This window comes from Meleagris gallopavo, chromosome 6, assembly GCF_905368555.1.
Source record: "Meleagris gallopavo chromosome 6, MGAL_WU_HG_1.1, whole genome shotgun sequence".
NCBI classification, from domain to species: domain Eukaryota; kingdom Metazoa; phylum Chordata; class Aves; order Galliformes; family Phasianidae; genus Meleagris; species Meleagris gallopavo.
The window spans coordinates 11,900,461-11,925,419 of record NC_139409.1 but is presented as its reverse complement, the minus strand read 5'-3'; the positions used below and the strand labels follow the sequence as shown (position 1 = coordinate 11,925,419).

The window sequence follows — 24,959 nt, the reverse complement described above, 5'->3', positions numbered from 1 at the left end:
CCATTCATCTCTTCCTTTTCTGATTTTCTGATCCTAATTGGAATACACATAGTTCTTCTACATTAAGATTTGCTCCATATTGTGGCTGGCTGCTGAGGAGTTAAGAATAGTTTCAATATCTCTCAGAAGGATGCATTTGAAAAGCTGTCTGTGAATCTTTTTGTTATTACTTTGATCCTGACCATACCTCCACACAAACCTCAATAAGACAATGAAAGCAGGAGGCCTTGAGATTGCCACTGAAGAACTCTTTCTGAAAGAAGGGAAAAAGGCATTTCTGACAGGTTTAGATACACCCAAAACACTGCTCCTTTTACATCCATACTGAAATGTGGTACTGCAATAAATCTGATATGTGCCAGGTTTCTTGGGCTTACTTCACATACACAAAAAGCATGTGTGTAAGTCATTGCAGTTCAGTTGCATCCAGAACATGCTGGACCTAAAAATAAATGTATTATACAATAAATCTGTGCACTAAATATATGAATAAACCCATGAGTTTTAGTGGGAATTCATAGGGCATGCACACTAGGTTGAATGTATGAGGATCATAGGGGCTTCTGGTAGATGATCTGCACATGTGTAGGGGACAAATGTAAAGATTTTTCTAAGTGGAAGTATAGATCTTACATTACTTGTGACTATCAGAAAAGTTAGGAAAATGAGTAAAACTCTCAAAAATTTCCCTGTAGAAAAAGTGAGCTTGTACTATTAAATATACATGGTAGAACTGAGGCTGGGAGTCAAGTAAGGAATACATCTCATGGGATGCTGATGCTTCAAAAACCTGGAAAAATGACTGAACCATATTACTGAGTTTTGCATTTTTTCAGGTAAGTATACATTTTATAACTGTCCATCTTCATTATAGATCTTAGATTCCCTAGGTAGGACACCTTCAGGAATGTTTCTTAACATCTTTGAATTGGTGGGGTTTCCTCCCTTCTTATTTTCCACTGTCTGGGACAATGAGACAGTTAGAACCTTTCAACTTACTTGATTCCTCTGCTGTCATATGTATCTAGTATTCCACAATAATTTTGTCTTTTAAAGGCTCAAGGAATAACACCTACAGTTGTCAGAGGGCCTCCTGTATGAAGTACCAGAGCAGTCTGGGATTACTCTTCATGATAAACTGTGGGAGGGAAGGCACTCAGCATCTGTCCTGGCCAAGTTTTTCACAGAACTATTAATTTCAAGTACAGCTTTGCTTGCTTATCATGGTACTTGGCATCATACATGCCAGGTTCTTTTTTGCCAGGTTAGTTACTCAAACATTTTTTATACTCACATTGAGTTAAACAACAATAATTCAAGTTCTTCTTCCCATTATGTAAATCTTCCTATTTTTTTTTTTTTTTTTTTGGACCTCATGAGAGCTATCATTTAAAATATCACAAGAAAGTGAGTAACTCTTAGATTAACATTGTGCAGGCTATCTGTTTTGAGTGATAAATTACTTTAAATTTGGTTGTCCTGTGTTTTGTATTTACTTTTATCAATCTCTCTTCTTTTTTCTCTTGCATTCTTTTTTTTTAAATTGTTTTGTAAACAAAATAATTACTTGAAATCACAGCATTTGTAAAACCTATTTAAATTTTCAGTAATTAATTTTATTTCATGTGTATAAATCAAAAATAATTAGAATGCACAGCTGTTGTTGTCTTTAATGCTTTACAATATCTTCCTACAGAAGACAAGACTTTTGAGGTTTAGGTTACAAAAGCCTATACCTTATTTCATACATTCCAAAAATTCTTTAAGTAGGTCAGTGAGTACAGTAGAAGAGGTGATGTAATTGTATTATGCCATGTGGCTGAAATAGAACATTATCTAGTAACCATGCTCACAATCACAATAAATAAATAGCATCAGATAGGTATAAAGCTTGAACATGTACTGGCAAATCACTTAGGAGTGTTTGTTTTGGGGACAGATGGAAAGTTAAGTCTCTTGCCTCATCAGCTGGAAGCAAAATTTCCACACATTTGCACACATCAGATGAATCAAAACAAGGAGTATGAAAATTATTTTTATGTAATAATTCAACTTAGACTGATAATAATACCGTTTAGATCTGTAACATGGAGGTGGAGGGGTAGTGGCAGAAGTGAGGGAGTGATATTTTCCTTTTATTTATTTATTTTTTAGATAAAAAAATGAAGAATCCTGTATGTTAAAAATTGTTCACAAAACACGATGTGAACAACTATTACAATGCTGATCTTGTAGCATAAAAACTGGGAGAGTTCCATACTTAAAAACAAACAAACAATCGTATCAGGAGATGAAACAGGCCTAGTTGTCTTACTGGATCCAAATTCTTCCCTAGGCTGTCTCTTAAGAGACTCAAATTTGATATTGTTGCATAACTTATGCTGAATTTCCACATTAAATGTAGTTTCCATTTTGATAATGTCCAACCATGATGGCCAAGGAGAGCAGTACCAGCCTCACTTTCTCACTGTTGACCTTAATACCGCATTACTTACAGAGACAAGAAAAGAAAAAAGTGACATTTGGTCTTCCCCGTGCCTTCATAGCAATCGTTCTTATGCCACCCTGGGGAATTTCTGAATTGTGATAACAACCCTAAGCTTACAATTGCAGACACTTACCTAAAGAGAGGAAAAAAAAAAAAAAAAAAAAAAAAAGGAGAGACAATAGAAAATAACACTTTGAAAGAGATGTCATTTAGTCATTTATATCCCAGTGTCTAAACATGCATATTATAAAGCTAACAGAGATTTGTTGAAAATATTTTTCTTCTATTATTGCATACTCTGATCACTACAATTTTCTGAGAGAGCTCACATAAATTTACAGGTAAACTTTAATTGTTTCTCATGAAATCCAGGCCTTGTTTTTCACTCATACCAAGTTCTCATCTGTGTTTCTGCACTACTGCTGTTTACTTCCATTTGCAGATACTGCATTGTTTCTTATCATAATTAAATGAGTTTTTAGAATGATCATTATAAACAAATGAGTGATAATGTAGCAGAGAATTCCTGTAGTAACAGTTAAGAAAATTTGAAATACATCAGAGAGGAGGGAAACTCATGTCTGTCATGAAACAAACAAAACATAAACAGCATCCAGACATGAGCACATAGCCAGATACTAAAAGGTTTGCTTTTGACTGAACATTAATGCTAGAAATGGACCTTAGAATGAGATTTCTTAATGCCTTATAACCGTAATGGCTATTTTATAATTCATGTATTTTCAGAAAATATTACCCTCTCATTGTGGACTCATAAACACTTACAGCGAGTTATTATTTGAGGATGAAGATGACATGTTTTGAACAGCAAAAACAAATCAGATTTTGGAGCTATGTAAAGTGTCTAAAGACTTTTACATTTGGTACATATATCAAAAAACCTTTATCTTGGCGATAGAATTTCATATGTTTTATTAAAAAAAAAACACACATTTGAGTTAAATGAATAATTTAAGGCTCATAATATCATGAACATTTTATTTTCTCTCTGGAAACAGATTTCTCTTTTCTACAATGATTTTCAATATTATTTTTAAAATTATTTCTTGATGATTTTTATTCCTTTTTATCTTTGTGTGTTGATGAAGAATGTCTAGTCCCAATAAAGACTAGGAAAATGTTAAACCTCATATGTTTAAGTTTGTGAAAAACAAAATAGGAATACATAAATAACATGGGGATTACAGAAATCAAAATATGATTTATGTAGCACACTCTGAAAGTAATGTCTTCTATTTATTTCCATGGAAACTACAACAGAGCACAATAACACTACTTCATAGAGCAAATTCTCAGCTACATAACACTATTATTCAACGTAGTTACCACCATTATATTTTTTTGCCAAAGTTGAATGAAAGCCTGCATGTCACTCTTGTAAAAATTTGCACCATTGGAGGGGATCCACTGTCACTAATGCCACTGCTGAAAGTTTCAACCCACCACCTCACACATCTACTGTTTTGTTTCTGTAAACATTCAGTAAACATTAATCAATGTCAATGTGTGCAATTTCTTTCTGGATGTAGGAATTCAATTCCACACCTTTGCTTCATCTCCATTTCCATGTCATATGCCATTTTGACAGACTGCCCCTCCAGTGCCATATGTCACATGGCAACAAAATGTACTGAAATACTAGCAGGAAGGTCCAGCCCCTGCTGTCATGCCTCCAACATCCACCTATGACATCGTGGGCCATGATATAAAATAAAATAAGGCATTTCTTTTGGAGCAGCACATAAATCTGCCAGAGAAGTCTCACACAGTAACAAATTTGGGTAACAGCTAATGCCATTTCTTTCCTTGTTGAAAACAAACTGAGACCAATAGATTTCACAATTCAAAATAAAGTTTAAATACCATCTTGGAGATTATTTCTTACAAATCTTGATTTTTGCTGCAGTTCTGTGTTTCCACACTTGCCCAGTACCAAGCATATCTTGGCACTTAAACTCTTGTTAAGCTAAAGAACAAATTTTTAATCTCACATCCTATCCATGTTTAATTCTTTCAATGCAGCGGAAAAATATAAAGAACTAATGAAACAGCTTATTCCCAGAAATCAATGGCTAGGCTCTGCCTAGACTGTGAAATGACATGTTTAAGTTTGTATTCCTGCAGACAGATCTGAGCTTCAGTCTTTCATCTACTCTGCAAACTCTAACTCTTCCATTGGTCAAGGAGTTTGGAGTAGTGTTATTTTCAGTTTTTGATGTAAAATGCAAAAAATCGTAGGATAGAAGCTTTCACTTGACTGAATTTTCCTGATTATTTTTTTCTATGTTTGTTTATCATTTTCAGTTGTGTTTGGAGCTGAATATTAGTTTTCAAACAAAAAGGAAAGAAAGAAAAGGAAAAAGAAGTGGAAAAAGGAAAGAGAAAGAGAAAGGAAAGGAAATGGGAAAGACTAAAGAAAAGCAAAAAGGAAAGAGGCAGCATAGTGTTAGAGTCTCAGTTGTGGGCAATAAAGTGCAATACATTGAAATGTTTCTAAAATTCCTGCTGAGAGATTTACAGAATAACATCTGTCTTTGGGGATTTTCACCAAATGTCAGCTAATTATACCTGACATTTATTCTGAGGTCCCAAAGTGAAGAAGCGCACGACTAGCAAGATTTAAGAAACTAATAATAGCCAATTTAAAATATTTACTGACTTGAACCTTGGAAGAAAGAGCCAGAGGGCTCCCCCCATACCTGAGAATATTGCAGCTGCGCTACTGTATACCTGGGAGACATCAAGGATAAAAACAGAGACTAGATGTTGTAAACCATCAGCAAAAAGTTTACTTAGAGTACACACCTATCATGTCAGATTTGAGAATATTGTGCTGGACTATTTTCAATATCGGAAATGCAGTACACCCAGTGTCTTACAAATTTTTAATCTGCTTACATACTGGGATGTTTCAGTATTTTCTGTAGTTACTGAATTGAACCTAAGAATATAATAGTAAATAAACTATTGACTTTTTATTATAGAATAAAGAAAGTATGAGTTTTAATAGAAAAGGGAAAAGAATTTTTTTATCCTAACTTACTTCAGTAAAGTTGATTTATTTAACTTTCATTAATGATACAGAATATTTATACTTCAAATCAAGAAAAAAAGTTGGAGAACTGGAAATCAGATTTTTATAAAAGATCAAAGTCCGTGGAAAGAAAGGGCTTGTTGCTGACATGCCATTAAAGCTGCATGAAGTTTTGAGCAAAAGGACTTTGCAGGAAAGTGGACACTGAGGACAATGGATCTGTTGCCTCAGTTGAGGCAGTAATTTCACAAATATTAGCATAAAGAACATGCACAACAGAATAAAGGGGATGAGAAGTTGCTGTGTGCACAACCACTGAGGCCAGAGCTCTTCCCTCTGACTTGGCCATCAGGAAAGGTGAAGGCAGTTCCTCCAGCAAAAAGTGTATGTTCTTCTCCCAAAACATTGGTTCATCATAGCTTTTGTATGTCAAAACTCAAAGTGATTATCAACTCAGCTTGTTCTTCTGTTTTGCTTTGTTCTGTTTTGACAGAATTGAAACATTCATTATCTTATAGCATTCCTTACTTCAACTGGTATAAACAAATGTAATAAAATCAATATATTAATAGTGGAAACCACATTCTAAAAACTACAAAACAATTTCTTTTTTTCTCTCTTTGTGTATGACCATTAAAATCAATGTCAAATTATTCATCATCATCAGTTCCTCAGTTGATCATTCAATTAAAAGAAAAAAATATATAAATAAAAATAGTCAAATGCTTTGTCAGGATATTTCTAAAAGAGAATTCTTTGTAGCAGAAATTTGAGAGGTCTTCTTGCTGGTTAGCATTATTTCTGTGTTCATTCTAATTTCACTGAATTTAATAAAGCCATGCATCTTAATTTGAATCTGAAAACTGCACAAGTACTACTCTAATTGAAGTAATAAAAAATATATTCACATGTAGATTCAGTAGAAAATACTCATTTCCAGTGAGGTAGTGATCATCTCCTTTGTAAAATCTTCAGATCTGATAAACATAAATAAAAAATCTAACCATGTGATCTACATCCATATTCTTCCCAACTCTTTCACCACAAATCTGTATAAATTGATTTGTCCCCACGATACACAGACATCAAGCTTATCCCTAGCACTCAGGGGCAAAGCATTTGAATCCAGAATGCAATCAACCTCAAAGAGCAATTACTATTTCTTCCCTTTTTGCTTGACTGATATTTTAGAAATGTTCCTCCATGATTCAAATTGCATATAATGTTGTATTAAGAAAAATGAGTTGTAGAATTAGTTTATTCCTCTCAATAGTCTTCATGCTCTGGAGACAGAAAAATAAAAACTGTAGGAAATGTTTGTTATGCAGTTGGTAAGATAATATGATTTTACATATGTTTCTCAGCAGTGCTTCTCTGTAGAAAACCACAGGACCCCTTCGAAGTATCTTACTCATAATCTTCACAGAATCACAGAATCTTCACAGAATCACCAAGGTTGGAAAAGATGGAAAAGACCTACAAGATCATCCAGTCCAATCATCCGCCTATCACCAATAGTACTCTCTAAACCATGTCCCTCAACACAAAATCCAAACGTTCCTTGAACACAAAGTCCACAAAATCCAAATGTTCCTTGATCAATGTCATGGTTTCATGATTTTTGGTTATCAGTATTCCACATCATAACATCATGTAATGCACTGGGGGTTTGACTGCTGATGTTCAAGTTCCGGATGCCTGTCCGGAGGAGAAGAAGAACTACATTTCCCCAGGGGGCTTTGCGGTCAGCGAGGAGATATAACTCCCGGCAAGGTCACCTGATGCTCTCTTCTTTGCCTGCGCTTCTCTGCCTGCGCTTCTCATCTCAGCGTTGTGGTAAGGCCGATCCACCATTAATTTCACACTCTCTCTCTCTCTCCTTAAAATTCTGCTGATACCATATTTAGTAAATTAGTTTGAATTTTATAAGGAGGCAAAGCCCCCTGGGGAAATGTAGTTCTTCTTCTCCTCCGGACAGGCACCCGGAACTTGAACATCAGCAGTCAAACCCCCAGTGCATTACATGATGTTATGATGTGGAATACTGATAACGAAAAATCATGAAACCATGACAATCTTTTATCTTTCAAAAGATTCATGTCAATATGAAAACTTCATTTCTGTTTCACCTACCTTTTTTTTCTGTGTGTTTGATGGGGGGAGGGAGGAGGGGGCAGAGGGATGGGAATAATATAATTTTACTTGGGAAAAATAGTCAAAATTTAGCAAGGTTTCACTCACTATTTGATTATTTTCTGACATCTTTGGATAAAACTAAAGTAAATGAATAAATAATTGATTTTACATATAGAAATGTTATGTTTATTCCACAGAGAATACCTTTATGAAACTATAAAAGCCAGCTTTAAGCTAGCAAAGAGTCTCATTAACTTTTATGTTCCTCAGCAGGGCAGAGGGCCAGCATCAGTGGACTCTGGCAGTTAAATATAATCTAGTACCTAATACATCGAAAATGTTTGTGCTTGTTAGTGCTCTAGAACAATCTTCCTTGAACACAAAATTCTGAAACCATGAAAATGAGCTTTATTGTTTTCTGGATACAATGTCATGCATGTTTTAGAGACTTTGCTTTCTCCAAATGCACAATTCTTTTTGCACTAAACTGCATTTTTCAGCTGTTAGATTGGAAATTACTGTCATGTTTGCAGTAGGACTGAAAGTAAAAAAAATGCAGACATTACCAAGGAATGCTAAGCTGAAAATCTCTCCATCTCCACTGCCTTTACAGGTTCTAGAAGAAACATAAGTGACTCAGTCAAAGTGGAGAGCTAAAAGACAGAAAAGATAAAGATGTCCTTTTAAAGAGCTTTGGATGTCACTTAGTGTGGATGAGCATCAAAAGCCTGACTAACTTGCTGATTAGGGATCTGGCTCCCATGAAAAAATATCTGGTTACCAGGGGGCAAACTGAGAGGCAAGACCACATTCCATGAAACTTCCTTTGGGGTCAGAAGCCCAAAGCATTTCTGTACCAGAGGCTGGAATGTAGTCCTGCTTCTGACAGGAGTGCTCTTTAACCAGAACTGGGAGAGCTGCATCACCACAAATCTCTGTGTCAGCTGATTAACTTTGATTAAATTGCATTGATTATTGCATTAAATATTATATGACGAGTAATTTTGTACTAAAAATAGAATGAGCTAGTGACTAAAGAATACAGTGTGAATACTTGCATATTTATGATATGTAGAAGAAAAACTGTAGTAAGGAGCAATAAAAAATAAGCCATTGGTAAGTTAACATCACTGTGCAGTTCTCAATGCTTAAGTACACAGGATCTCCTCAGACTCTATCTCCGCCTACAATCTTGGGAATGGTATGTGCTCTGTTGTGGATGTTGCAGATCATGTCAGCACTAGCTTAGGAGTTTTGTCAACTCTCTTGAAATCACTTTGATATGCCTTATCTGCCATTTCCCCTCCAACAGTACTTTTTGTCTTCTCTAATGGATTGTTACACCTAGGATGGTGAGGAGTACCATGTTCACTTCTTTCTATTTGCTACAAATACATGACCCCACATCCTCACTGAACTCTCTAAACATTATGTATAATCATAGAGTCAAATATCAGAACGGCCTAAAGAATGGGACTTGTATATTAAAATCTGCAAAGGAAAGACTTGTACTTTTTTTTTCCTAACTGAATATGCTCAATACTAATACACGAATTAACAAAGGAATTTCTCTCTCACTCAGTGTGCAACTCTTCATGTAAAGAGAGAACATTGACATGATGACGACATCTAGGCAAGGCGAAGGAAAAGGAAAAAGTCTTCTGACAAAGAAGGGAGCAAAGGTATTTGGCACTGACTAGAAGATAATTCACAATTCACTTTACTGATGGAAGAGAACATCAGATCAAGAAAGATACTTTTATGTCTAACTCTTAGAAAGTAAAAGGGAGCTAGTTTCCTAAATATTTTCACATTCCTGCCCTCAGGCTTTTCACATGATTGCAGTAGAAAGCAGAAACTTAAGCACTTAAATTTTGGATTCACATACCTAAAAGGATGCAGTTTGTTAGCCATGCTATGTTCCTGGCAAGGTATATTTTTTAATTATTTCAGCTGGATTACTAAAATTTTCTTGCCCAGATATTTGGTCCTGCAGAAAAAAATTATAGATCACTTTTTTTCAAGGAAGGGATTATTTTTTAATCTCTATTACTCCTTTCTTCAATTGCAGTGCTCTTTTCATTTGTACCTTAATATGTACAAAAATTAAATATTCTGTCAATTAACAAATTACTTATGAATGAATGCAATTATTTTCTTGGTTGCATGTTTTGAATTCTTTTGTTCCTGGCATTAGTATGGACCATCCAGGAATTTGGAGCTTTATCAAATATCTTTTAGTTTATTGGATAATTCAGCATTTCAGTTCATTGGTAAAGCTCTCTTTTAAGTTTCCTGGGCCAACCATTAATCTCAAATGTACAGCACTACAGAGAAGGTAGTTAAGCAGCTTATACAAAAGGTAGCTGACTGTATGCATGGTCTGGTGCTTCTTCTATGACCACCTGACAAGCTTGCCTTCATAGTGAACATCCAGACAGAAACTCTTCTCCTTCACCCTGTGAATATCAATTTTGTATAAAATAGCTCATTAAAATGTGAAAAATATTAGTCTTCAAAGTGCTACTTTTTTTTTAAACCATATTCTCTGTCAGAAATTACCTTCGCTATGTGCCTGGCAATAAAATATAAACACTTTTCAATACTTTATTTGTGCAGTTCATGCATTTTAAGCATTTAGATTATTCAAGAGCACTGTCCTCTATGAGGAAGTGTGGTGTCAGCTGGATTTTGCATGTTTCTATATAATGTTTTCATGATAATGCAAAAGGCATATTTCCTCCTTTCTATCACAAGTAAGCTTCCAAACGCCTGGTCACAAACCATGGCAGACACAGTTTCATAAAAAATAATGACAAAGTAAAGGATTTGAAATTTAAGCAAAGTAAACACACGAGCTGTGACATTTATGGCAAGGGGAAAAGCTTCAGTGGTAAAAAAAAAAAAGTCATATAAATTATCAATTTCATGAGCAACAAAATCATGCAAACTTCTTTTCATTACTCCTTGGTTCTCTTCACAGTAGTCACAAGTCTTTCCCACATATTTTTTTCTATCTTCACTCCTCATGCATCTCCCATGTGTTTGGCTGGGCAAAAGGAAGCATATGCTGTGACAGATTTACAGTTGCACCTGTGCTGACTGTCCAAACATACGTGTGTGTTGACTGGCCAACTGTCTGCTTCATTCTGAATTGAATAAAGGACTGGATTGCAATGGCTTTTCTTTCAAGGGAATGCTAATGAAGGCCTTTGCTATAGCCAGGAGCTCGTTTTCATAAAATAAGAGAAAACTTATAATCTTGAGAATATACTTCTGTCAGATTGCATTATAGATTTATATAATCGGAAAAAAACTCCAACAAGGGTGACAACAACAGACAGACAGATGGATAGACAGCATGATTACGCAACCTTCATTTCTCTAGAAAGCATGATTAAAATAATTAGCTTTTCCTTGAATTCTTGTACCAAAGTATAATAAACCTACATAATCCCTTCATATCTCACTTCATGCTGATAGATATAAAATATCTTTCTTATTCAGCAAGTTTTTTTTTTTAACTGCCATCCTCTTCAGATATGCCAGATTTCTCATTGAAGTTAATGAAAATTTCAAGCATGGAAAGTGTAGTCAGTTGGAGAGAGATATTCAAAAACATATCTGGATCTCAATTAGCCAAAGATTTCTGTACAGTTGTTTAGTCATTTGGTGACATTTTTTCTAAGAAAAACAGAGTGGCATTCAAGATACAGAACAAAAATTCTGGAGACAAATTTTGCCAGAAATACATGAGAGAAGGTAGTCATAGTGAAGGATTAAAGTTATTGGTCAAACAAAACAGTGTTGAGCTTGGAGGACTTAAATATATTGACGAGAAGTTTTAATAAGCATTAGTACCAGCAGCACTGTGCATAAAAGGGTTCTGTTCACAAAAATGTGAAATCTTTGAAATGGTTAATTTCTCTTATTTTATTTTTGTTTTATTTGTGTCAGATGAGATTAAGGTTGGGCACTAGGAAAAACTTTTTCCTTAAAGGATGGCCAGGCACTGGACTGGGCTGCCCAGGGAGGTGGTGGAGTCACCATCCCTGGTGATGTTCAAGAAACATTTAGATGTACTGAGGGACATGGTTTAATGGGAAATATTGGTGATTTGTGGACAGTTGGACTGGATGATCCTGGAGGTCTTTTCCATCTTTGATGATTCTATGATTCTTCATACATATAGCATAATTCAGAAAATAAGACATGATGGGGAAAAAACCTCTGTCCCAAATGAAACCAGAACACGTGGCCTGTTCTGGCGGCTGAGATGATGCCTTACCCACATTTAGATCTCTGTCTTGTAGTCATATACAAATAAGTTGGTCATCATCAAAATCTCTTCACAGCAAATGGGAAGAAGCAGGCACATGTAGGATTTGTCTGAGCTGTTTTAGATATTTTCTGTGAGATAAAGTGAATAGAGTCCTAGAAATTCTTTTTCTATCTTCACTGATTAGAGAAGGCATTTAAAAATATTTCAGTAATAAATACATTTAGATATTAAAATTTTGTCAAACATCAACATCTTCTTTGACATGGTTTAGTGAGCAATATTTGCAATAGGTGGATGGTTGGATCACATGATCTTAGATGTCTGTTCCAACCTTATGATTCTGTGACTCTATTTTGATGAAGCAATAACTTATTAAAAATTCAGAAATATTTTTCATTACTTTTATTTTCTAACATTTTCTTAAGTGTAAAATGGATGCAATCAGCACTGGATACACCTTGGATCTTTCTGTGGAATAAGGAGGAGTTTACTTCCTGGTGTTTTCTTCAGAATGCTTAAATAGCGTATTTAAGAAAGAAACCCAAACCTCTACCTCACCTCACCTTAGCCAAATCATCTGTTCACCTCCCCTTCCTCAGTTTTCACCTGTTACTGACTGAACCTCTCTGTTGTTTCATGCCAAAATGAATCATATTCTGATTCAATGCAGTAACCTTTTGCATAGCATCTGTTTTTATCAGTTTGATAGCTTTTCTGCCTCGAGCACATTGAAAGTGTCTGGTGAATTAACTGACCAGTGGTAGTTCTGTGCTCCTTCATCAGTGTGGATCTTATTGGTGATTTCATCGAGTTTACAAATTTAGATGGGCTTAACTCTCCAGAGAACTGCTGCTACAACTCTAATAAGAAGGTGTTGATAGACCTTTGGCAGTGCTATTGGAAGACTTGTTCAAGGTTATTTTTTATTTTTTTTTTCCACTGTATTTTGAGTACATTATTTGTGTTGCTGGATTTTAACAATTAATAAACTTTTTATGCTCTAAAGAAAAGTGCATAATCCTCTCCTGCATTTATCCCCATTTTATACTATCAGGTTATCATTTTTTCTTAGGACATGATGCTTCCTGTGCATTTTCACAGGATTCTCTGTAACTGCTCATCTGTTGAGAAGGAAATATATTTCCTTTCCTCATAAGCTGAGTCTTATCTTGATTTTATTATAGTAAATTAATTATGGAGGAATTATGAGTCATCATGACATAGTGAGTATAGAAAATTGCATTTATTCAAATTAATCTTGCAGGATGATAAGATTCTCTTATGCTGCAATTTTTTTATGTCCCTTGATGTTTTAACACTCCTTGTTCTCACATTATTACCTGAAGGTTAAAATGTATTTCTTCTTACATATTATAAAAAGTAAGTGCACATAGAAAATATAAACCATATTAATGCAAGTACAGATTGGTAAGTATGTATGCACAACAAATTACTTATTTACATGACTAATTGAAAAAATATTCCAACAGTTGAAAATCTGGGGATTTATTTCTTTATCTAGAGCCATCTGACAAAGCAACAGCATTGTGTTTGTAACTGTCTTTTTATAACTATTAATCAGACTGTGAGACTTCTTCTAAAAGACTTTGATTAATCAAAGACACTGCCTCTGTATTCACCTGGAATTTGTAGAATGTGACAGGTCTTGTAGGTGTCACCTTACTCACATATTAAATGAGATAAAAAGTACAGCTATTAAACTGAGAACTCATAGCTTATTTCACAAGATCAATGTGTTTTTTTTTTTTTTTTTTTTTTTTTTAATGCTACAGTAAAATAGCCTTCGGAGAAAAATAAATGGCATTATACACTTTAAGGGATTTTGTCCTTAACTAGAAGATCTGATGGGAAGTGCAGGAGAGTGATACAGACTTTGCAAGCAATATTACTCTTGGAAACATACAATACTACAGAAGCCTTTGTTTGAAAAATGGCATGTCCAGCAGATGAAAACTGGGCATTAACAAGTGTAGTATCTGGAAGAAAAGAGCTGTCAAAAATAATAATACATGCTCAAAGTTAGTTCATGATTTAAAAAATATTTGCATGTTGCCACATATGGTGACATTAGAAGTGCATAGAATTTGAATTCAGTGAAGGTGTTCTCATCCCCATGAAGTACGGTTTGTTTCCCATCACACTGGTAGGCTCCCAGAATGCCAAGTTATTTGCACTGCATGAACAGATTGCATAATTATCTGTTGACTTCTTGAAAGAGGAGTTGGCAGTGAAATGTGATTAGGCTTTCCAGCGTTGGCAAAGGCGTAGGTGTGAACACAGACTCATGAGGACCATCCCAGGGCAATTTTTAATAATGAACAGAAATACACAGGACAATTTTTTAAAACATAGAGATGAGAAAAGTCAAATGTAAGGTATACACTTAATTAATTTGGCATGTGCTCTTCAATTGAGTGAATGTGTATGTGTGACTACTGTGCTGCTGAATAAGGATGGCAAGGTAACATACTAGCAATGTTCTTGCTATATATGAAAAAAATAGACTTTTTACAAATCTGACGGTCTTGACATAAAAAAAATAAAAATGCAAATCAAGTATTTTTAATTCAAGCTTGGCACATAAAAAAGTAATTTTTTTTTTAAGCCAGCTTAAGCAAACTGAAATTCTTTCCAGGGCAATCTTTATCTATCCCATTGAGTGGTATTAGCAGTATTTCTGTTTTGAGCTCACATCTTATTTCTTCTCTGGTGAGATTTCTAAAGATCTGCCTATGCACACTTCACTGAATTCTCCACAACAAAACACAGGGGGAGATTTAGCTTGAGGCTGAATTGCCATAGCCTTGCAGTAGACCTTAACTGTACATTTTCACTGCTATGAGGAAGAAGAGCTGATCACTGAAGGAAAATGATAACTGAATGAGCCAAATTATACAGCTTGAATTTGATCAGCTTTGATGATTTTTTCCTCAGATAGCCAGACCTTGAAACAACAGAAAAAAAGAAATAAATTTGGCCAGCAGGAGAAGACTGTTGCTTATATTTTATCAGTTAATGTTCAGCCTGGTTTGATGAGGATGCCCAAGTGAAGAAAAATGATTTGTGATACAGGGATGGCATACATAGGACAATACGAAGTATCTCTGCTCTAGGCCTGGATTGCCCACAGATATATTTACATATCTCTTGTTCTCCTTTGGAAAATTTCTATTTTGTGTTCTGACAACCAAAAATCTAAACTGTGTGATAGAAAAAAAAATCACACAGCTGGGACACTTTATAGAATAAGGAGTAATGCAAGGCACCATGTCACTCCATGAAGATAAAAGCAATTCCAGAAGTAAGTGAAAGTCATACTGAACTGTAATGAAAGTCTCCAATTTATTTTTTTTTACATGTTTTATGAAGAATAATATTGAAAAAGCAATTTTCTAACTCTAAAGAAATTTTGAATTATCAGAATTTACACTGAGACATGTTGACTGTGTCAGTGTACAATTCATATGAGATAAAAAATCCAAACCTAAATTGCTATGTTTCAGGTTAGGTAATTCTCACTTGCATTTATCTCAAGGGTGGAATATCTTTTTGTTCATTTACTGGAAGATGGGAAAGTGAAACTATACAGTATTTTGATATATTAAAAAAATCTGTGTTTAGAGGCTCACTTTTCTAACTGGAACTGTACATATATGGGAAAACAGCATCTGAAATATGACTCAAAAAATACCTTTAAATAACATATAACCATACATATTACTCTTGTGCTATGCTTCCTGAATAGTGTGCAGAGCACAGACATTCTGTAGATTACTGATGGTAGAATCCTTGAATACTGCTAGAGTCTTTCCATAGGTTTGTTCAAATATCTTTAAGTTCTTCGAATTGTTTCATTCCACGTTGGACATCAGGCACTGCAAGGTGTGTATGAAGATGGGTAATTCATTCAGAAGGAAAATCAGAGGTTAAAATGGCAATTTTGTCCAAAGGAAAACTACTCTGTTTTGAATTTTTATTAGCTGTCTGTGTATTATTAACACAATCTATTAACTTAAATTTGACAGGCAAGTAATAATGCGGTTATTCATCTCAACGACAGTGGACTAGTATACTTTTCTGACTATAAATGCCTTTTAAAACCTAAAAGAGAAATTTCATTATAATAAAGAACAAGATTTTGGTGACTGTAATCTTTGGGGGTTTTATTGTTAGATAAGCCATTTTTTTTCTCCTAAAATATTTAAGAAATACAAGAAATCTCTCTATTTATTAGCAGAAGTAATGCTTGTTGAAAGCTGACAGTGTGGTATTTATTTCAAAATATATTGGGTCAATCTACCTTGTGTGTAATGCCACTGAACATAGTTCAGTCACACAGATTTGGATTTGGTTCAACAAGGATGTTTTACCATTCCTAGAATAAAAAAATTATTCACTAGTGGGATGCTATGAATATCTCTTATATATAAGGGTAGGTTGTCTACAGTTTGAAGATATTTTTACTGTGAGTTGATCCCTAGTTTTGATTAAAAAATAGAGGTTTAATAGAAGTAAAATTAAACATACGAAGAAGATATAGAAAGTATCTCAATACATTCAACTACTTCTCATAAGGAGCCCCTCTGCGATTTTTACTATATGTACAAATGACAACTGAATGTTAGGTATTTGCAGGTTGTGTTTGTCAAAAAATAAAGTGCCACGACTTAACATATTTTTTGAAGGTAAAAATATAAGGTTTCAGAGCTTCCTTCAGCTCTTCCCTTTCTATAAAATCTCAGAAGCCTTTTTTTTTTTTTTTTTTTTCTTTTAGGACATTTAGCTGGTAACAATTTCTTTCTCACTTATTAGTTTGCTTATAATTATTCTCATTATTATTTATTCTGAATATAGACATTCAGTTATGACATAAGTATCTGTTCAAAAATATCCTATCACCCTGATTATTTCAAAGTGCTGTATTTCAGAAATTAATACATGAGTTAAGATAATAATAACAACTTCATGTGATGAAAACTATCCCTACTGAAAGTGTGCTATCTTTCCTAGAATATTAAATAAAGGTACTTCCTAAGTAATGGAATTTAATAATGTTTTAAATGACAACATGAAGTTGCAATTTAATGAAAATTTTCTACTCTGTGCTTCTTAGCAAAAGAATATTCCTCTTTTACATCTGCCATTCTAACATGCTGTTCATAAAGTACAGATACGAAAACAAAATGCTTAGAATTTCTTCTTTGCTTTCCCCAGAGAATACTGAATTCTGGTTAGCTGTCTTTAGTTTGTAACTTACTCCTTCAGTTGAGAAACTGCAGTATGAAGGCTTATCTTGTTTTTGTAAAGCTCTGCCAGCTTGAGTATGTTGTTCACCCTAGTCTACGAAGGAAGTGAAATGGAAGTTGCTCTTTAATTACAATAGGAATTGTGTGAAGTCTTAGTGAATGGCTTCTTGTTCTTTGGTCTTTCATTTTAAAAATCATTAGTAACATAATACATTTGTTGCCATAACATATTGCTTCAATTTCCACATTCTTCAAGTGTTTATAGGTTCATCAGTTGTGAGAGGAGAACAAATAGAGACACTGTACCAAGCATGCTAAATGGCAAGAGAAGAACAAGTCATTTCAGGCACCTGATTGTCAGGTGGGTACCAAACAGAATAGAGCCATGGTCCAGCAAATGGTTATTAAAGACTCTCCTTTGTTCCTGTTCACCTCAAGCAGTGAAGCCATCTGGAAATGTGACACAGCTGAAACTCTGAGCTTTAGAACTTCTGAAATGACTTCTCTAATTCCTACACTCACACCCTTTGTATGGCATCTCTAAGCCATTCTTCATTCAGAAAAATATTTGTGTCCCAGAAGCACTGTGAAAGACTTCATTTAATTTTCAGAAAGGCGTTGACCTTGTTTTCTTCTGAGCATTTCTTTCAACTGTTTCTTGTTACATTTTTTCATATTACATAACAAATTTTAACTATACAAACAATAATTAAGCTATTGCTTCTGTTTTTCCTTGGGTCGTTTAGCGATTAAGAGTTTTGTAATGTGGTAACAGTTTTTCTGGAATATTTGAGTTCTGAGAGGTCAAATATGAACAGAAGTCAACAATAATTCTAATAGATTTTCTTTACTTGAAAATGTCAACAAGGAGGCCAGAGACTAATGGAATGAATTATATTTTCATTTTTAGGTCTTGCTTCTAAATTAAGGTTGGAACATTCTGATAAGTTTTGTCTGGGAAGTATTCTTTGCTATTGTCTATGTTACACTGAAATAACTTGAATAGCAGGCCTGGTTTATTAAACGTGGGGCTTTCCAGAGATGTGACAATAAATTCTATTGGGACTTTTCAGAGGTGTGATAATGAACTATATTATTTCAAAGCACATCTCAATCCAGAAACTTAGCTATGAAGAACAAGACCTGGCAGAAATAGCATCTACTAATTTTTCCTCTGCTAGGTGCAATTGCTCCTATCCCAGCCCTGAGCAGTTGCTGGCACATGAACTTCCCAGTCAGCAAAGGCACAAATCCACAAGTAGCTTCTCATGAACAGCAATTTTGGAAAATAAAATGGAGGAAAAAAAAAAATGAAAAAAGGAAGGAGAAGATGAAGAAGAAAGTACAAATCACTTTGGAAGAAAATCATCCTTCTTTATACTTTGCTTACCCCATCATCCTACACATTTTGAATTTTTGACAGACATGTGACTGTCTTCACACATCTATCAGTCTTACAGATAATTGCAGAATTTCAAATCAAAAGCTACCAATCTGCCATGTTTCACAAGTACTTAACTAAATTTGTATGACACAATCTTTCTTGAATTCCTAAAATCAGATAATCTATAAGTAATACAGACAGAAGGCACAAAACATAGTTTATACCCTTTTATCCACATGCTATCAAGTCAATGCACGTCTGTTATCTAAATTGTTGGCAGCAAAGTTAGAATGAGCATTCTCACAGTGATTAGATGTCACTACTGGCTCTGATTCCAGTAACATATGCTACTTGAATATATCTGCCCTATAAACTAGAGGAGTTACTATATCTGTTATAGTTTCTTGGAACATCAAACTAATGCAGCTCTCTATTCATGAGGTCAGAATCATATATAAAATATATAATACATACAAAATATATAAAATATATGAAGTATGAAAAGGCTGTGAAAAGAAATGTGAAGATTTCCAGTATCTGCCTAGCTAGCAACTCATCTAATTTTGTATTCCATCCCAAAAACTAACAGTCCTCAGGTTGCTTAGAACAAGGTATAGTAAACCCCATGGGGTCTGTGAATAACCATACATTCAGAAGTTATTAGATACAGATTTACATGGTAAAAGCTAATGATTCAGATTACTTAGCAAAGATTTGTTATATTGTTTCATTTATCAGTGTTAAATGTGAGAATTCTTTATATCTTTTCAAATTTTCCAAAGATATTGTATAATAAAAACATCTTGTAACAGTTATTTTTACAGAATAATTGGATATCTTGTTCAGAATGCTTCTACTGAGCAGTGTGCAATACGCTCCTTCAGTTTCTTTTTTTTTATTGGCTTTTCCCCGTATTTGTATTAAAGAACACATTATGGTGGAACATTTACTTTACTGTATATAATCCATTCTTTTTTTTTTTTTTTTTCCCAGCAAGTTTCTCACCCATTAGTTATTCTTGTTGCAATTTAAACAATCCCCACATATTCCAATTTTTGAATATATTTTTCTTTCCTTTATCGTTTTAATTTGTTTCTTGGTTTTGCTTCAATCCTGTTTCTGTTATATATGATGAGATTAGGTAGCTAGAGCTACGCCCATATAGAAAATCTACAATTATGTTGTTCAGCATATTCTTAACACTTTTGTATTTGTTTCTATCATCTCCTTTGTAAATTCTTGGTTTCTGATGACAGGTGTTCACGTAACATTCTAATTGTCATTCCCAGGATTTTCTCTCAAGTGTTTACAGTTAGTTTCAAGATCAAATATAAATATAAAGGTTATTTCTTCTACTGGAAGCACACAGTATTTTATCTACCACTGTAACAAAATCCAATCCAGCAGCCATTAGACTCTGAGAAAGATGTACATTGGCTGGTTCACCCATTTGCATTTTAAAAATATTTTATTTTCTTTCAATTTCATTTACCACAGTATGTACAAAATGAATTATTATTCAAGTTTTATACTTATTTTTTGAAAACTTGTAGGCTAAGTTTTAGACAGGAATCATAATTTATGTCCTCATTTCAAACTAAAATGTAGATTATGAGCTCTTTAACTAACCTTGCAGTTAAGAAGTGTAAGGTTCTTTCTCCAGAAGATATGGTGTGTATTATGGCATCTGATGGCATTTCTGAACCATAGCTATCATAGCCGACTCTCGCTAGTACCACACAAGATCTTCATGGATACTGAACAAGCAACAGTTAGTCTTTATCACTGTCCTAGACCAAGAATAAAAAGTAATTCAGGTACTGTAGAGGCTGAATAGCCCTCTAATGACATCTGTTTTCATCAGCTTTATGAAAGTCGGAGACATGCAAGTTCTTAATTCACTCATTGCAATTTAATACATAGAGTTTGGTGGCATTAACCTATATCATTGTCTTCCTTTGTGCAGGGCCATTACTGCAGCACATTTTGCTGAAGTCCAAAAGGAAGGAGAGGAAGTCAGAAGCCAAAGTGATTCTTCTAGTGTCTGCAGATGTTTCTCCAAGAATAAGAGGAAGACAAGCTAGCATAATTGGAAATTTCTGTAAGACTTCTGCAAGTTGTAGTCAGTCCATTTCTCCTGTCCTCCTCCTTTTTGTAATCCAGCCCATACACAAAAAGCAGTGAAGACCACAGAAAGCAAACCTTAGAAAGAAATGCCTGAAACATTTCCATAACTTAAAGACTTGAAGAAATACAGAAGGGAACTTGAAATCAACTCCAGTTTGATTGGAATATGATTTTCTTGGCTGTTTCTTTGTATACAACCTTGAATATAACTTCTGTTCTTTAAAGCACATTTCTGAGCCACTTCATTTACTCCATGAACATATCCATGTAAAATCTAGTTTCAAACTAGAAGTTATTTAACCACTTTAGTACAGATTCAACACAAGATGAAAGCCTGCCATCATTTCATTACAATTTAGCTATGCAGCCTATGAATAAAGCTATCCTACCACCAAATGTTTCAAAGTATGAACACGATAAAATGAGTCTTCTTTGAAAGGATTACAAAGACTACAAAGATAGTAGGATGGATGGATGGATGGATAGATGGAAAACATTAAAAAGGTAGTTGAATGGTTAATTCACATTTGTAGAGAAATATCCCAAGTCCCATACTTCTTATTTGAACATCATAATTATTTAATGAAAGAAAGTTTTTCTCATATTGTGCCTTTGATGTTGGTTCACTGGAAAAAGACTTATCTTCTGATCAAACCTTATCTTCTGGTTAAATTCCTGTGATTCTTATAATGAAATAGCAGCAAGATGGTGCGCTGAATATAGTGTTAAAATGAGATTTGGGACCTTCTGCTTGACCAGGAACCTCCCTTGCAACACTGCACAAACTCATTCCCACTTTTATAAAACTAAATGAAAAAAGATCTCTCTGCTTGCTTAGTTGTCGTCTTAGTAATTGCTAGTAAATTTGAAATTTACTCAGTATTGTAGGAACATCTTTCGCCTTACATTACAAGGCTAAGAGTTTCAGAGTCCTAGATGTGCATTACTTACCATAGTTAAAAAAACAAACAAACAAACAAACAACAACAACAAAAAAAAAACAGAAAAACAGTGTTCATACCTGAGCCAAGAGCAAACACCTCCAGCAGAAAATAGATTTGGAACAAGTGAACTTCTTCATGAGAACTACCAGTATTACATTTTTATTAATATCTTTAATCTCTGTTGTTCGGATAATTAATCATAATTATAAAGATAACTTAGGTTAGTGGGGCTTACTCTGCAGTGGAGCTGTGAAATTAATTTTTAGATGGCCTTTGTACATACAGCAGAATTTTCAATGCTTATGAGAGAAAATGCCTTCACTGAACATAAACATTGATAATGACATAACTCATCTTCTTTTTCTGACTGAAAAAAAAAGACCAAACAAACTATGGGTCAGATCCCAAACTACTTAATTTTGAGAATGACAACAGTAACTATCATGAACGGTCATATAAATATGCATACTTCATGAAAGAATGTGTATTCTTTAGATATTTTAGCAAATATTTTTGACACTGGTCAGTAGGTGAAAGGAAGTTTTTATCAGAATACATTTTAGAAAATAAAAATATCTGTAAATATGTAGGATTTATCTGTTAGTTGCTTTATATCTAAGACAGAATGTAATAAAAGCCTCCCACTGCCACAGCATTCTCAGAGCTCTGACTGTAGCATTTCCAGATGCTCATCCCCCTCCGTCTCCATAGTTAGTGCAGAGTAACAGGCTTTTTTAAGGTGTAAATCACTTGTGTTGTTTAAAACAATCACTTTGGAACTTCGTGAGTCTCACCTTAGATTCCATTGCCAGTACTAATGAAAGCTTCTTAACTCCGAAGGAAGTCTGTGGTGACCTGACTCAGACAAATTCAGAAAAACAGCCTAACATATTGGAATCATAATGTCTTCCATTATTATTTTTGGAAATGTTTGATTACATGTGGAAAATGATATTTTTTCAGTCAAAATTATAAATATTAATTTGCTTTCCAGGGGTCTGGTAACCTTGACTGCTCAGTGAAAGACAAATTATTGAGCACCATAATAACTTTTAAAATCATATGACTACAGTGTTTAGTTTTGGTGATAATGGTTTTAATTTGTCTGTGTGTCAGCTGTTCCATTTGTTAAGTATACTATATTTATTAACATTAATTGTAATATTAGTCTTGTGGTGATGTGGTTTTCATTTATTCACTCAGATTTAAAAAGTACTTGATAATCTCAAAAGGATACAGATGCCAAACATTATTAGCCATGTTGTTTTTCTTTATATCTAAGTGAGATTCATGTGTTCCTGTTGCTTGTTCATAGACATTTTCATTTCAGTTTGAACTTTTAATCTTATTCATCTCTCCTTTCTGACTAAATAGGATCCTTACCAGCTCATCACTGTGCCTTAAATCCCCTGATTTTTTTACATGAGTACATTTGTGATTCAGAACATATCCTACAGCCCCATTTTCCACTTTGTATTGGATGTGCCTTCCATATGCTATTAAAGATTCAGCATCACAAGCTATCATTATATTAATTTAAGACACGTTTTTAACAGCAGATGAACAATCACAATGATTAAAAATGCTTCTCCTCTCAAGGGCTCATACAGTATTTTGCATTCTCTGGCATGTTGATTAGTTATGTTGATTGAAAATGAGTGAAAAACAGATACAACTTATTAGCTGGTTTAGTTAGCTCCTACTTACATTAATGAAAATGTCTGGATACAAGCCCATTAAGAATACTTGGGAGATCAGAGGTTGAAAAGTGATTCCTTTGCTTCTCCCTCTTGACAGTTTGGAAAGGAGCATATCCATAAATAGCTGCTGAAGCATGCAGAACCTCCACAAGAAAACCTTATGGCACAGGAGTCCAGTCCAAACCAGAGCACTCTTGGGAGCAAGGGAGTCACACTCAGCCAGTGTTTGCATGGCACCTCCCTGAAGGCTGGCAGCACAGGTGCTTTGGCAGAGCTAGCAATAGTTACATTATTGCCACTACTAACAAACAACACATCTGTCTTTCATTGCGGGAGAGGCACTGGTGGAAACCAGGAAGAGCACATAGCTGGTTTTCTGAAGGGCATCTTTGTTTTTTCTTCAGTAATTATTTGCATAAATGGCTTTTTTTTTTTTTTTTTTTTTTTTTTCAGAGTGGCATTGAGGCCATAAAACAGAATTTCAGATGGCACTAAGGTGCTTCATGCTAAATACAAAATCCACTTTCTCTGCTTTGTAGATCTAGTAAAATGCACTGCTGGTCAGTAGTGGGGAGCAGGAGGAAGAGAGAAGGGTAAAAGAAATGTTACTATGATTTCTATATCATGTTTGGAATCTCAAGGGTAAAATCATTAATGTGATTTGCCTAAGGTGATGCAGAAAGTGCCAGAACTGAATCCAGATCTACTGAGTCACAGCCTAATGCCTAATCAGCTGACCATGTTTCAAAGCATTTGGTTGTACAGAATTTGTTGGCCTGATTTACTGGCAAAGTCTTATGATGGTGATTTTTCCCACTACAAAAACTCAATGACCTAAAAAATATATATATACCAGTTTTTTTGTTTGTTTTTTTTTGTTTTTAATTGTAAACACATCCTATAATCATTGCAAGACAAACAAACAAACAAATAAATAAATAAATAAGCAAAAGAAACGGGATTCAATAAGCAATAGAAACCTGGCTTAGTGGTAGTGCAGGACCCATTTCAGCATCACTTCAGGAATCAGGTGACAACACTTTGTCATAAAGAACTGTGCTTTGTAATGAAAGACGGGGATCTAGTCACTGAGAAAACATCTGCTACTTATAACCTGCTGTGGCAAAGGTCTAAGAAAAAGTTTGAAGTGCTTTGCTTGTTATTCTTAGACTGCTGCAGAAACATTTTCTTTTTCCAAATAGTTGTTACTTGAGCAAAGAAATCAGATTTCATCCTCACTTTTCTTGAACTCTGTTGAGTGGACTTCAATCAGAATATGTTCTAAAATCTGCCTGGGTTAGATAACACAGATGTCAGTTCCAGTACTTAGTATTCAGAATTGGTGAGAATATAATTTTAAATCTGTTTTCAAGAATTTTACTTATATTTTTGATGAGACTATTCCTACTCGGTGCTATATATATATATATAATCATATATATGATTAATCAAGTCATTCACATTTTGAATCATTTATGAAACCACAAAGGTAGGCTGAAATATGTTCTTATTTTGCTGATGCGAGCTTTGGATAATTGGTACAATAATGTTACCCACTTCTGACGCTTCAGAGTTA

General features: G+C 34.4%; 2 long non-coding RNA genes across 2 annotated transcripts in view; one reads left to right on the top strand and one right to left on the bottom strand.

Moving 5' to 3' along the window:
- The window catches only part of LOC146544079 (uncharacterized), a 42,424-nt gene extending 18,645 nt beyond the window's left edge, over positions 1 to 23,779 (bottom strand). Inside the window, exon 1 of the long non-coding RNA XR_014884164.1 lies at positions 23,391 to 23,779. This is a non-coding gene — a long non-coding RNA (uncharacterized LOC146544079). The remainder of the gene's footprint in view (positions 1 to 23,390) is intronic.
- LOC146544080 (uncharacterized) lies at positions 7,233 to 23,397 on the top strand. The gene is made up of 4 exons (XR_014884163.1): positions 7,233 to 7,379; positions 9,262 to 9,361; positions 17,485 to 17,589; positions 20,579 to 23,397. It is a non-coding gene; the product is annotated as an uncharacterized LOC146544080 (long non-coding RNA).
- Positions 23,780 to 24,959: the final 1,180 nt, after the last annotated feature.